General features: G+C 32.6%; 1 protein-coding gene across 7 annotated transcripts in view; it reads right to left on the bottom strand.

Moving 5' to 3' along the window:
* TBC1D5 (TBC1 domain family member 5) overlaps positions 1-15,931 on the bottom strand; it is a 542,853-nt gene that overhangs the window by 493,194 nt on the left and 33,728 nt on the right. For 5 of the 7 annotated variants that reach the window (XM_038570747.1, XM_038570749.1, XM_038570748.1 and 2 more), the window contains exon 2: positions 8,547-8,609. The exons of the other annotated variants lie outside the window; for them this stretch is intronic. The gene's annotated coding sequence lies outside the window, so the exon portion shown is untranslated. The remainder of the gene's footprint in view (positions 1-8,546; positions 8,610-15,931) is intronic. 7 annotated transcript variants of the gene reach the window in all.

Here is a 15,931-nt window from a genome sequence, read left to right as displayed (position 1 = left end):
AACATTCAGCCTCACACATGCCACCTCTATAGTACCCTGGCAGCAAATCTCCAAATAAGAGAACTAGAAAAAAACTAACAAACAGGGGAATAAATTCTTTTTTAAAAATGAATTCAAGATAACTTGCCCAAACTTAAAAACACTTGCCTCCAGAATGAAAGGGTCCTTCAAGTCCCAGTATAAACAACGCATAAAATCCATTCCAAGACACATCATCATAAAAATTCTGTGATAAATATTCTAGAAGCTTTCAGAATAATAAAAACAGGTCATGCACAGCAGAGAACAATATGCAGTTGGAGAAAAAACCATGGACTTCTTGGAAGCAACACTGAATGTTATAAAACAAAGCCTTCAAAATTCTAAAAGAAAATTACCTACAACCTAAAATTCTATACCCAGCCAAATTATTAATCAAGTGTGAGAGTAAAATAAGGGCATTTTAACCCTTCCTAAGATGTATGTGCCTACAATAAGGAAATTAAACCAGAAAAAAGACAATGAGTTGCAATCACTAATAAGGACCAGGACAAAACTATCCAACGTCAGAGGATATCAAATTCTTGACCTTCTAAATTGCTTCAATACCTTATAGCATGAATGAAAATAGCAGTGGCAGCTAAAGAAACCAGAAGGAAAAAAAAAGAAGAAGAAGAAGAAAAAATCCAGAGGAAGCAATTAGAATCAAGCATTCTTTGCCTAGGCAAAGATGCCTGTGAGACTAGAGGGAAACCCCAGGACAATGGCTGTTAAGTCTTCAGATGAGTGTCTACATTAAACCAATAAATGACTGCCAAACTGTTACACATTCATCTCTAAAGTTATGCTCATATAGATTATAAACAGTGTCACTTTGAAGATAAACAAAACCATGAAACTATACAAAAAATGCACGCATACACACACAATTTCACTCATGATAGGGTTTAACTGGATTATTTTATAATTAGATTTCATTTAAGAAACCAATAATAAAACAGTATAGTTTCTATGAAGACAATGATTTAGAAATATAAACAACAGTTCAAAATGGTTGTAAATGATTATACCACTCATCAATTTCAGAATCTCCCCCAAAATTGATTAATTAGCATCAGTTATTTTTCAAATTTTAAGTGAAAAACTGTGCCTACTCTATCTGGGTGTCTTATGGATAAAGTAAACCTCTTTAAACTCATTACATATACTTCCTATGCAGTTAATTTTCACTTACAAAAATTTCAAAGAAATCAGAGTAATCCTCATAATCTTAACTAGAAGAGTGTTTAATGAAGTTTTGGGTTTTTTTAAACTTTATTTTATTATTTTTAAAATATTTTATTTATTCATTCATGAGAGAGACACAGAGAGAGGCAGAGACACAGAGGGAGAAGCAGGCTCCATGCAGGGAGCCCGACGGGGGACTCAATCCCGGGACTCCAGGATCACACCCTGGGCCGAAGGCAGGCGCTAAACCGCTGAGCCACCCAGGGATCCCCAATACTGAAGTATTTAATTCTACATGAATTGTTAGTTTTGATAGAAGCTCCAATTTAATCTGGAAGTATTAAGTACATGTGTTGGAAGAACTATGAGGAATAAGCACATATTTCTAAAATAGTGGTTCTCAATCCCACCAGATCTAATGTCCCTTTCTTTCTCTGTACTCTCCTGAAATGAAGTTCAGATATAATAAAATCTAACTACACAAAGAATTTTTTTTAAATATTAATTCCCTAACCATAATATTAATAAAAAATAAAAGTAAAGTATAACAAAATACTTACTTCATTAAATAAATGCTTAGGTGTAGCTACTTAGAAAAGGAGATTAAAGAGTCACATATCTGCACCTGTATATAATAAATAATTTTAGATCTAAGAGATAAAAGAACTCACTCACCATAAGAAGTACAAGAAAATGAAAAAGGAGTGGTATAGGAGAACCCGACAATAAAAATTAGTGTTGAGGTAAGTGATTAAAGACAAAAATTTATTTCATGTGAAGATAAAGACAGAAAGCTTAAATGAAATAATGATTAAAATGCCAAGACAAATTATATACCATTCAAATTGAAAAAATTATGAAATACGGTGTGAGTGCAACTGACCTGGGTTTTATTTTTAAGTGCAGTGGCAAACAATTACCTAGGCTAAGACATGGTATGGTGTGGTTACAATATATCCCAGGAATACTACCACACTGTCAAGGCATACATACAGTAAGTCTCTAGTACTTAAAAATACAATAGAGACTACATCTTCCAAAAATAATAAAGTAAAAAAACGTATTAGAAGTTAGAGAAGTTATAAAATAAACTCTTGTAATGATATCAGAGGAATACAGAACACAAGGCAACATAATTTTAAAATATGATTTTACTATCATTAATATATTTACATAATATATAGTTATACTATATTACGTATATAATATAATTTTATCATTCTAAAAAATGAAATTTTAATATTTAGGATGGCAATCATGAAATATCTTTAAACATTCCTTATTAACTATAAAATTCAATGAGTTCTATTAATTTAAAATTTAGTTTGTTACAAAGTCTTAAATATCTTGTTACATATTTGCAATAAGTATTCTTGAGCCTCCAGTAAACTGCATTACTAAACTGAAAACTTTTCCACTAAATTTCTAGTTAGAACTGTTATATATAATAACATTTATATTATTTATGGATGTGGAAAAATGTGAAGTAAATTACACAGAATTTTGAGAGGATTTCTTTATTCTACTTAGGCTTCCTCTCCACACAAACTTCCCCTCAAGTAAAGATTCTTCGTGTAATATCTTACAAAAAATTGTCAGTACTATTATACATGAAAGTGTCGCTGCTTTATCTTTGAAGAGAATTTAAGCTTGAAGTTATGTGGTACTCAGGACAATCCTTTGTAGTCTGAGACTGTCTCACACACTGTAGGATATGTAGCATCCCTGATCCACATCTATTAAATGCCAAAAACACTCCCACAGTCATTGTGACAAAAAGCATAATTTCCAAAATTCCACTTTTGAAGCAGCACACTCTTATTTAGAAATTACTAGAAGTCTTATAGCAAAGAGCATATTATAGTGAGAAAAACACTAGGAATAAAGTGTTTCAAAAACAAAAAAAAATACTTATCAATTATACAAAAAACTATTACCTTGACAATTTTATCATCTTAACATCCTTTCTGTGAACTATATTTTTTGATATTGTGTAAAGAGAACGACTTAAAGAGATCTAATAGCCACTCTAGGTCATATGTATATCCACTTTATATAATTTTTAATAGAAAGTTTTCCTATATAATCCTTTTAATATTCCAACATTTACTTAGTCAAATTAGGATAAAAAAATAGGATATAATCCACAAATTGTATGTACATAGGCAGGCAATGCTTACATAGTTTCATTTGTGTGGATTTTACTTTGTTTTATTGTGTGGATTTTACTTTGTTTTTATTGTTACTTTATGTTGTTTGGTGTTCATTGTTTCACTGAGCAACATCAACACTAAAGATACTATATTTATAATATTCAGTATTATTAAAGACTTATATGTATTATTTTATTACCCCAAGAAATCCTTACTGCATGAATCCCCTTTTTTTATTTTGCAAACTCAAAATTTAATAAGGTTCTATTTAATTAGTCAGGATCCAAATATACATTCATGCCAAATTTAGGAACCACATGGGAGGTTATGGAGAAAGGTATTTGAAACACTTCCACAGGACAACCTTGGGCTGCTCTCTTAATATATCAGTGCAGGGACCTACACTACTTCACATGCTATCCACAAAATGGACGAGGTGTGAAAGAAATTTTGTGTTTAATGTGACCTTTGGCTGTACTTTCACTTGTCATAATTATAAAGGAGCTACTCTCAGAGCCAACATATAAATCATGCTACTACTCTTACAACTACAGTAGTATTTTACAAAGTTATTTTATACTTGCAAATTCAAGTCAGAATACAAGGAAGCTCCTCTTTTGTTTCCAGACATAATAGGGCTTTCTGAACAAAAAGAGTTCTGAGATTAAACGTATGAATGAATAAGAATTACTGCACAAGAATTTTTCTTTTTATTGTACATTCAAACAAAAATATGCCAGTGTGGTTATCTGTTTGAACTTAAATCATCTATGCTCTAAAGGCAAAGAAACTGGAACTTTAATAATCTAATTATGACCTTAACAATGTAATGTCATTTTAGATAAATACCTGTCAATAGGGAATTAAAAAGAAAACTACAAAAAAAAAACAAAAAAAAAAAAAAAAAAAAAAAACTTTTCTAGAGATTCCTATTTTCCTACACAAAATGTTACTAAGGAAAAAAGAAATGTTACTAAGGATAAATAGTTGTTTTAAAAAATATTTTGGCAAAAGTATCAATATACATGAAATGTAACATGATTTTTTAAGGGGGGGATAAAAAACACTGGATCATCCAACATAAAATTATAAATTCTGAAGTAAAACAAATAGGATTAGTTTTCGGTATAATATTAAAATATGCCACCAATTAAAAGATTTGCAAGGTAAAATGAACATAGAAATCCTGTAATGTATGATATGAAGAGAAACTAGAACTCTCTATTATACTATAAGCAACTTTGCCATCCTCATCTTTCTGTTCCCAATAGTAACACCATAAGCTGTGAAACATTGGTCATACTTTATAAAAGTCAGAGCCACAAACTGCCTTGGTTGCCTAATAAAAGCATACAAATACTGGCACAAGAAGTCAGTTTTATCACAAAATCAAATATTTTTAAAGACATTGTGTGTGAATTAAGATTACTCCTAAATGTATGTTATATAAGGGTATTAGGAATTACTCAAAAGGTATGTGAGATAATACTATCACACTGTAGTAGTGTGTCCTGAATTGGAAGATAAATTATATGGCCATCCTAGCTGTTACAGTATTTCATATTACCTAAATTATGTATTTTGAGGATTTTATGATGTAACATTAATTATTTACTTGGAAACTCTAACTTAAAACTTTGTGTGATTCACATAGAACCCTACTGTTCATACATATGCAGCCATTTACAACATTCACACCATCGCTCAAATTCTACTACTGCCTAACTCTAGCTCACCTGCTTTCTGATGCCTTTCGTATGCTTCAGACCCAGGATGAAAAAGATGTCTCTTTGTCTTTAGGTAGCAAACAGAGTTAAAAGATCCCATTAACCTCACACAAAGTCAAAACATTTTTCCTTACTCCCAGAGACTCTGCAGAATCTTTTAAATAATTACAATTAAGTGTTTAAAATTACAACTGGCTATGTCCTCATCCTTTTTATGCACATGTTAAAATACTTAGCTGTATGTTAAACAATGTATTAGAGTTAACAGTACATTTGTGGTCATTTCCTATAAACACTTAGACATCAGACTCTTAACAATACGTATTTAACTCTGATAATACCATTATTTGTACAAGGAAATCAGATTTGACCAAACAGAGCCCTGGAAATGGCCTTGGGCTTAAGAGTCCAAAGGCCTGAGTTTTGGACATCTACCAGACAAACCATACAATCTCCTTGAGGCACAAATTCTTCTTTATGTAATTCTGATCCACTATACAGGATTACAAGAAGAATCAAATCAGAAAATTCAAGAAGCTCAAGTACTGCTCACTATTTAGAAAAGATGACCAAGTGTAATAACGAAGTGAATATACTTACCAAATTAAAGAGATAATTACATTCTCTTTAAAAAAAAAAAAAACAAAAACAAAAACAAAAACACCCCAAATGCTTAATACCAACTACACATGCAAAACTGTAATGGGCTAAGAAAGACCCTTGAGCTGAGTGAAGTCAGTCGGAGAAGGACAAACATTATATGTTCTCATTCATTTGGGGAATATAAATAATAGTGAAAGGGAATATAAGGGAAGGGAGAAGAAATGTGTGGGAAATATCAGAAATATCAGAAAGGGAGACAGAACGTAAAGACTGCTAACTCTGGGAAACGAACTAGGGGTGGTAGAAGGGGAGGAGGGCGGGGGGTGGGAGTGAATGGGTGATGGGCACTGGGGGTTATTCTGTATGTTAGTAAATTGAACACCAATAAAAAATAAATTAAAGAAAAAAAAAAAGAAAGACCCTTGAGAGTCAGATTCAATGAGTCCTAATCCCAGTGCTAATCCCAGTGTGTGGCAATGACCAAGTTATTTAAACTCCAAGTTTCTGTTTCCTCATTCATAAAATGAACACAATAACTGTACTTCTCTCACTGTGAAAAACAAACAATCCATGTGAAACATGGAAGCACTGCACCTGCACACAGTAAGTGCTCAATAAATGCTAGTAATCTCCATTAATGTCTCCTTCCAAAACCAAGTTCTAAATAATTGTTTTCATGTCAGAAGAAAATTTTCCATATGTGTGCATATGTGTGTGCATGTGTGCACACACATGTTTATCTTTCAATGAAGACCACTTGGATAATACAGCTAATACTCCACAAATACATATTAATAGTGTGTCTGAGTATAGTACTGTGACAACTAACATAGTAAGATCTTGTTCAACATTGGAGAAGGCAGCTTTTTTCTTCAAAAGAAGTCCACATTGGCATACTGAAGCACATTTTGAAATAAAATTCCGTATCTGACAGTATTTGTGGTTGTTCATCTCCAAAACAGAAGTCACAGATATGTATAATACACACATTTTTAAATCCATGTATATAAATCAAGTGAAACCACTTCCTTAAAGGCAAACATATGAAGATGCTAAAGGAATATTCCAATTAAATATTCATATATTCAATATTTCAAAATAAGAAATGTGGGTATATATGTGCATAATTTACATTCCATAGTAAAACCTCTCTACAGAGGCCATTTTCAGCATATTTCAACAACATCCTGGGGTGCCAGGGTGGCTCAGTTAAGCATCTGACTCTTGATTTCAGCTCAGGTCATGATCTCAGGGTCATGAAATCGGGCCTTGCATGGGGATCCGCGCTGGGTGTAGAGCCTGCTCAAGATTTTCTCTCCTTCTCCCTCTTCGCCTCCCCACCACACTCAGCCCCCGCCGCTCACACTCTCTCAAAAAATAATAATAATAATTAAATTACATTAAAAAACAGCATCCTAACTTGAATTGTACAATGTTGCCTTTCTCTGCAATGTTAAAACTGTAAAGTACACAGTAATTCATGCAGGCAAATACAGAAGAAGACTAAGTTGTACATATGACATTCTTTTACCCAAATATCTACTTAACCTATTCATTAAACCAATTTGATAAGAGAGCCCTAATAACTGCACTACCTTAGAAAACAAAATCAGACAAAAGAAATATCTTATTTAAAAATAAAAATGTTACATAAGAGAATTATTACCGAAAGTCAGAGAAATTATAGCTTTCATTTATAAAGGCCCTTGTCCATTTTAGTTCATAAAATAAAGTGGTAAAAAACTTTCCATAAGAGATAGGACATTAAATATGTCACCATGACGGATATAAAAATCTGTCTCAATATAACATTGTTTGCTAAATACACTTATAATGAGAATTAAAAAAAAAACAAAAACAAAGGCTACATTAGTCAAATTTATATCTCAGGGATCCAAATCTAAGTTGGACTTCATTTCTCTGAACTTTCCTAAAAATATCCCAGTGGTAAAATAGATTTGCCCCTACAAGAAAATAACAAGACTATATTAGTTATTCTAAAGCAAGTAAGAAATACAGACCTGCCCTTTAGAGATACAAAGGATAATGTGGACTGAGGTTTACAAGTTCAATCTCAGTTTACATACTATAGGCTATATCATTAATTTGTAAGTGACTCTACAATGAGTATGCACACAACACATAAACATTCTATCATCAGTAACCCTAAACAGGTAAATTTAGAGCTAAACAAAGCATAACTGAAATTTCAACTCTACCATAAATTACTAAAAAAAAAAAAAAAAAAAAAAAAGTCCTTGGGCATTGCAATGAATACACTTTTGCCTTAGAGCTAATACTTTAATTTTAAAGAACTGCAAAGAAAAAAATCAAAACTAGTCAGTAACAATGCAGGCTCTAAAAGCAATAAACTCAAAATTAAGTTATAAATAATTTAAAGCATGTCATGAAGATGTATTAATAATTCATCAGATAAATAATTTACTAAATAATCAAATAAATAAATAATGAAATACATAAATAAATCAGCAAATAAATAATTCTGCAAAATAACCTAAACAATAAGTCACCCAAACAAATCACAAGCCTACAAAACTACAATGATTTTCAGGATTCTGATAGTTTTAAATAAGCAAATGTACATAAACTAGATCAATCCTTGTTAGAATTAGAAATATTTTTCAGTGCTATTGGTAAAATCCTCATCTCAATACATAAGAACACATTTTCAATTTTTAAAGGACTGCATTGGATTAGTTCTTATAAATTATTAATATGATTATAATATATCCTGCTCTATATTTTACATATAATATCTTTGCCTACATATTTTCCCCAAACAACTGGATACTTAAAATATTCTTAATTTACACTTCTTTTCCAAAGTAATACTTACAGTATAATGGTGCCACTGCCTTTCTGATAGCTTTCCTATTTTCCCCAAGTGTTTGGAAATTCTCTGCAGAGGTAAAACAATAATTATTATAGATGAGATTTCATTACTAGTGAACAAGGTTTTATAAATTGCACAAAGTAGCAATGGCAAGTGGACATTATTAGCTGTAAACTACGTAAAGTTTTTAGAAGTCTTTAGTGGACTAAGTAAGTGCAAGCTAACAGAGGCTAGCTTCCTCTATTGGAACTGACACACAAGCTGTTACAATTGGCAGGATTTCTGATATGAAGGCAAAACCTTTGAAGGACAAAGTGATTGGCTGACATTTAATGCTATCCTCAATTTGAGAAGCTCAAAGTCCTTGATAGAATACATGAGATCACTTAACTGCCACAATTTGAATATACTGACAATCTAATTAGAGCACCACATAGAGACCAAACACCACTGACCTCATAAATCAGTCTTTGTTGGACATTTAAAGGTTTTATAGAGTATACCCATAGTATAGTACTTCTGAAATCCAGAAATAGTAGATCCCAAACTATAACAGCCTTGTGCACAGAGATATGGGTTTTCTATGCATTACAGAGAATAAATTCAAACAATATAGTTCATTTGAAGAGAAGATTGCCTACAGTCTTCAAGTGGAAGGGAAGATTAAGATTCTAACTTCATCTACACAACTTCTCCATAAAGGTTCTTGAACTATAGATCCCTTAAATCTGAGCCCAACCTAAAAAAATGTATCAAATCCTAAACTGTCATAAATTGGGTAGAGCAATGGTTCTCAACTGGGAAACAATTTCCCTCCCAAGGGACATTTGGCAATGTTTGCATACATTTTTGGTTGTTATAACTGGGGAATATTAATGGCATCTAGTAGGTAGAGATCAAGGATGCTGCTAAATATCTATAATACACAGAAGAGACCCCCACAGAAAATCATCTGGCCTAAAATGTTAATAGTGCTGAGGATGGCAAACCTTAGGGTAGAATAAAATAATTTTTAGTAGTACATGGTTTTCCTCTTATAAAATAGCACAGATTTGGTTCAGAGATGTAAAGTCTGTTATGTGTGTAACATTATACGCAGTGGAATACCCTAGGAAAAAAAATGTATACCCTTGAAAGGGGTATATGGGAACTCTGTACTTTCTGCTCAATTTTTCTGTAAACCTAAAACTGCTCAAAAAAATATTTATTCATTTTTAAATGTGTATTCTTCACTTAAGTTATGAATAACTTTCTTAGAATCAATACTAAAAAAAAGTCTACAGTAACAAAAATGTTTTTTTATTTATTAAGATTCTTCCAATAAAGTTAGTAAGAGAACATTAAAAGTCACATTTACGAGCCGACTTTGTCAACGTGACTAGCCAAGATACTTAATAATATTAAAAATTCATAGGGCTTGGAGGGATTATTCAGATACAATACAATATACAATCCTCAATGGTTTGTGGTTGTTTTGTGAGTTCTGTTTTGGGTTTTTAGGAGGTTTATTTTTGCCTAAAGGCTACCAAGTGTTTTCTAAAATAATATTTGTAATAATTATTAAAAGCACTTGAGAACAAAATTTAGCAATAGAGCTATCAAAAATATCCAGAAATTATGTACCATTTTAAGTACTTTCCTTCAAATACCAATTATCTCTCTCCTGTCTCAAAGTAGATTTTTGTTTGCAGTATAGAACTAAAATCTACCAGGACATAGTGCATGTTCTTATATTTGATCTATCACATTACTACATAGAGTATTAAACAATAGTATCCTTATCAGATAGGATTAGGTCATGCCTTTCCCATGCCAAAAAATGTTTTGTGTTTTTTTAGATTTTATTTATTTTTATTAATGAGAAACACAGAGAGAGACAGAGACAGAGACGCCAGCAGAGGGAGAAGCAGGCTCCACTGCAGGGAGACCGACATGGGACCCGATCCCAGGTCTCCAGGATCAGGCCCTGGGCTGAAGGCAGCGCTAAACCACTGAGCCACCCGGGCCACCCAAAAAACTGTTTTTAAGTAATAATATAATGACTTAAACAAGAAGGAAAAAAAGAGAATTTCATGGAAATGTCCAGAAATAGACCATCAGAAACTGATGTGGCAGCTCCATTGAGGACCCAAGTTCCTTCCATCATTTTGCTCTACCACATACTATTTCTGATCCAAGAAGACTATGAGCACTCTGGTGAATACATCCATGTTGTAGGCAACAGAAAAAGGAAGCAGAGGAAAAGGCCCACCCTGCTCCCTTTAATTCTCATGTATTATTTCAGGTTACAACTTACAAACCATAGCTTTGTCCTTTGGCAACACCTAAACATTTCAGAGGCTAGGAAACGCTGTCTCCAACTTTGGTAATAATGCCCAGGTACAACACTGAGGTTCTTCTTACTAAGGAAGACAGGTAAAATAAATTTTGTAGGGCAAACTAAGACACACAGTGCAGTGCAGGTAACAACTTTTTGAAGAAAATGGGGGATGCACTCAAAATTTCTCATTAGGGGTTCACTGCAAATTATTAGTACATGTACTTACATGTTTGTATATGTGAAAGAAAACCTAACTGGTTAAATAAATGTTTAAATAAATTTAGGGATAATCTCAGAATAGAATGCTACCGATAGTCACTAAATATCACACTTTAAAATTTTACTGATATGGAAAAGTGTTCAAATGTTAAGTGAAGAACAGGCTATAAAACATTTCATATAAAATAATCCCTATTTTATATAATATAGCTACACACTGACACATACATATATGTATATGCAGTATATATTTATACATACACATAGGCATATCATATACCTATATCCAGAGAGAGACAGATCATATAAAATTCAAGAGAATGGAACTAAATTAAATGATAATAGTGGTTTAGGCTTTGGGAACTATAACTAACTTTCATTTTCCCCATACTTTTCATTGCTTTCTAATTTTTCTACAATGAACAGGTACTATATACTTACAATTATTTTTCATGAAGATTTTGGCCTAGATAAGAAAAAGTACCTTATAAAAGTAGTCCGATTCAGGCTTCAATTTACACTTTTTACTTAGAATTTGCTGATGATAAAAAAAGTGGGGGAAAATCTATAATTGAGCTTTATCTTCCCCAAAACATGTAGGTTTCTCTTTAGTTGGTAGTAAGAAGCTAACCTCTCTGTGCCCCTCTTGTTTTCAACTTACTAACATTCACATATCACATTTGTCAGCTTTATACAAGTCACTCCTAGCCAGATGCTACATCCATCATTCTTAACAATTTACCCTGACATATTGATTACTTTGTTCATATCACTCCGTAGAACTAATCATTCGTACTTCATGCTTCTACAAATCCTTCCACTTTCTATATTTCTCAGTCAATTTTTTTCTACTCTACTGCACATTTTTCTGGTTACTTATATAACGGATATATCTAACAGAAATTACATCTTTCTTATATCTTAACAACTATCTTGCATTGTCTTGAATTTTCTAGAGCTATTACTAGATACATATACCATTCTTACATTGGTATTATCTCTATTGTCTATAGTCTCATAATTTGGAACACCTCGAAGTTCTCCACATTTTCTAGAGTGATTCAATTTCCTAAGCCCCCACTGCTACCTTATAAAAAGAGAAAAACAGGAAAAAGGCAACCAACCGATATATTTAGAACTACTAATATGTGTATTGGATTAACCAAAACAGCCAACAAACAAAAAAGTAAAATATATAGTCCCTATACTCTAAAACTTGGTCAAATAAGACAAATACACACAGGACAGGGAGGAAGGGAGAGAGACAAAGAAATTGACAACCAAATTTAAGAAGAGGCAAGTATATAATCAAGATAATATGTACTACCAAAAATCCAAAGGTAAAAGCCACAATCACAGAAAATCAGATTAGGCTCTTCAACTGAGTTCAAATCAATATAGGGCTACGACAGTGGTTCTCAACTATAGGAGACATCATCACCTACAAAGAGCATTTGGCAATGTCTGTAAACACTTTTGGTTATCACAAATGGAAGTCACTATTTGCATCTAATGGGCAGAGGCCAGGATTGCAGCTAACATCCTAAAATGCACAGGAGAGCCCCTACAGAAATGAATTATTCAGCCTAAAATGTCAGCAGTGCTAGAAGCAGCAGTTGGGAGTCAAAAGAAGAGATAGCATTAAGCAGGATGGAATGACATGAGTAAAAGAATGGTAACCATAATATAAGATGTCTTTAATAAACCATAATATGGCTAGTGAAAGAACAGGGGAAAAAGAGATTAGAAAACATAACTGGGCATAGACTGTGATGGGCCTACACAATAAGTCTGACAGACCAAGGAGATAAAGAAAAATACCTATTATAATAACAAAAATATAAGAAAGCTGAGGCGCAAAATAGCAACATATTTGATAAGAAACAAAATTGTAGATAGATGGGGACATTGATTTCCAGCGTATGGCAGACTAGACACCTTGACTATTAGATATTACTTCTAAAAGTTAGTGGAAAAATCTATTTTAAAGAACTGCTTAGCTAGCAAGAAAGTACAGTATTCACATAAGCCATAAACAAAAGTAGAATAAACAAAATCAGAAACCAGCTTTTATCGTGAGAATGTGTGTTGCACTGCAGAAAACTGGGCGTACATTTTGATGGCTACAGAGGTTCAGGAGATAGACTCTAAAAGTCTGTCAAAAGGAAACACCTATATAAAGCTGTTATTCCAAAGGGCCACCATCCCTCAGGTGAAGAACACCACAAAGATCTCCCTCCTGTTATCCCTTAAAGGCATACCTACTCCTAGAGCCGACCATCTCTAACCCCTGGCAACCCCTATATTCCACCTCTATAATTTTGTTATTGCAAGAATGTTTAATCAATTCTCTTGAGTAACCACAAAACGTAACCTTCACAAAGGTTCTCAGACTGAATCATACTACGTGTAATATTCAATAAATCTCATATGACAATGTCATTTCAAGTACTCTTAAACTGTTAGTATACCCCCCAGGCATCTGGGGGAAACATAGGCAAATTATTGGTGAAAGAAATAACTTCAATTCAGGCCTCAAAGAATCCAGCAACTTTCAAAAAAGTCTACTAAAAAAAAAAAAAGTCACAAAACATCCAAGGATACTAGACACAATGAATGAGTCAATACAAATAAGACAGCAGGATTACACTACAGATTCTTCAATTAGTGGACAGATTATATAATAAAAATGTTCCAATCAATAGAAAAGTTTAAAAATACATATTTATAAGTTAAATAAATCCTCAAGAAATAAAAACATAAGTTTTAATTCAGGGTAAAAGTTAAACAGCAGAGTCAATAAAAGTAGAGCAAGAATTAAAAAGACATTTAAAACCTATCTAAAATTCAGTTCATAAAGAGAAAGAAAAAATGTGTAAGAGCAGGTAAAAAATACAAAGAATAAGGTCTAACAAAATAATTCTGAAACTGTCTGAAGAGTCATTTTTCAAATTGCCAATCCATTGAAGACAAAAACTGTAAAATGCAAAAGTGAGTTTCTTCTTTAGACAATCTTACGCTTGGATGTCACAGGAATATCAAGTTGTCATTAAAGGTTTCTAAAAGTTTACTTCAAATTTCTGTCCTTAATTCATCACATACCAATAAAATAAATTTACAGACCAACACTGATCTGAAGATCACGCTTTAACAATGCTCTAAAACACAAGTAGATCAGGACACCTAGGTGGCTCAGCGGCTGAGTGTTCGACTGAGGGTGGGATCCTGGGATCCTGAGATCGAGTCCCATATCAGGCTCCCTCCAGGGAACCTGCTTCTCCCTCCGCCTAGGTCTCTGTCTCCGTGTCTCTCATGAATAAATAATCCTCAAACAAAACAAAAAAGTAGATCAAGATTAGAAAAGAATTTAAAAGAAAAAACAGAGTATAGGAAATATTCAAATAAATAATGGTTGAAAATCTCCCAGCTTAGCAAGATGCAACTGGACAATCTAAGATGTAAGAAAAAACAGATAATAAAGATATAGGTAAACACATGGTTAATTCATTACCAGTGCAGAGGCTATATCCCGCCACAATTACTACAACACAATTCCAAACTAGCATTTTCCACCATCATTTTTAAAAACAAACAACTTGGGCTAGATGTACTCTAAATAAACAAAATAGAAACAGAGTTAGTAAAGAGAGTTACTGAAGACCAAGTTTTAAGAGCTAATGATTTCCTCTCCCAGTGGAAACATTCTGTCCATACTTCCACTAAACACTAAACTCTGCCCATACTGCTACTAAACACTAAACTGTGTTTAGTTTATTAAGTTAGAGTTATTTTTAATGTAGAAGTTTATGAAATAAGAAATACATTTTTATCTTAGCACAGGCTGAAAATATCTTCAATTATACTGAAATGAACAGGATTCCAATTTCCATTAACTGTCCTTTACAACGTGAAGTAAACTACATAATACTTCAGCATACTTTATCTATCAAATCTAAGCAGAAGTTTCTTTTATTTCTAAATGCAGGTCATTTAAAAGACCGTGCTCAGACATCTAGCAGAAATCAAATGTAAATTCAAACCTACTTGAAAAACAAGAAATTATGGGCATCACACATCCTGAGGAAGAACCATAACTAATATCTAAGTGTTTGGTCATTTTCAAAGGTATAACACACATCTAATTGACGCATCACAATAACCTGATGGGATCTTGGTTTTATAGAACAGATATAATAATAGCTAAAAGCTTAAAAATTGAAAGAACATGTCAGCAAACATATACAAATATATACATAAATATAACAATAGAAAATAGAAAAAGATATCCAAAATCTAATCAATGGCTGCTGCTTAGCATCATTCTCCATCACATGCAATTGAAAGGACAATCACTAGGCATACATAGCAAATAAACTAAACAAAATGATGTATTAACCAAATTCAAACAATTCAAGATTTTTAAAAATTTTATTGCATATTGAATCTTAAGATTTAAATGGTATTACATCTCACTCAGGATATGGAAAAATAATTTAAATAGGAAAAGAAAAAAAAAAAAAACCCTGGGCTAAGCTGTTACAACATCCATCAAGGAAAAGTGATGAGAATGGCAGAGATCGTCAAACCAAGGTCCTTAAATAAGAGAAAGTTTCCTCTAAACTATTCCGTAGATATGTTGATTCTAAGTTAATGCCTGAGACATAAAAGACACAAGACACCTTAACTTTGTGGTTTAGAATAAAGATGGATTTAAGCTGCAAATTCATGAAGTTTTGTGGGTTTTTTTTTCCAATACATTGCTTCAACAATATACAAGAGTCAGGCTATAATTTTAAAAAAGTTTTTAATTTAAAAAATCCTCACAGAGCCAGTGCTAAATATTTATTTA

Source organism: Canis lupus, chromosome 23 (genome assembly GCF_011100685.1).
Source record: "Canis lupus familiaris isolate Mischka breed German Shepherd chromosome 23, alternate assembly UU_Cfam_GSD_1.0, whole genome shotgun sequence".
In the NCBI taxonomy this organism is placed as follows: Eukaryota; Metazoa; Chordata; class Mammalia; order Carnivora; family Canidae; genus Canis; species Canis lupus.
Note: the sequence above shows the minus strand (reverse complement) of the source record. Positions and strands in the feature narration are given on the sequence as shown.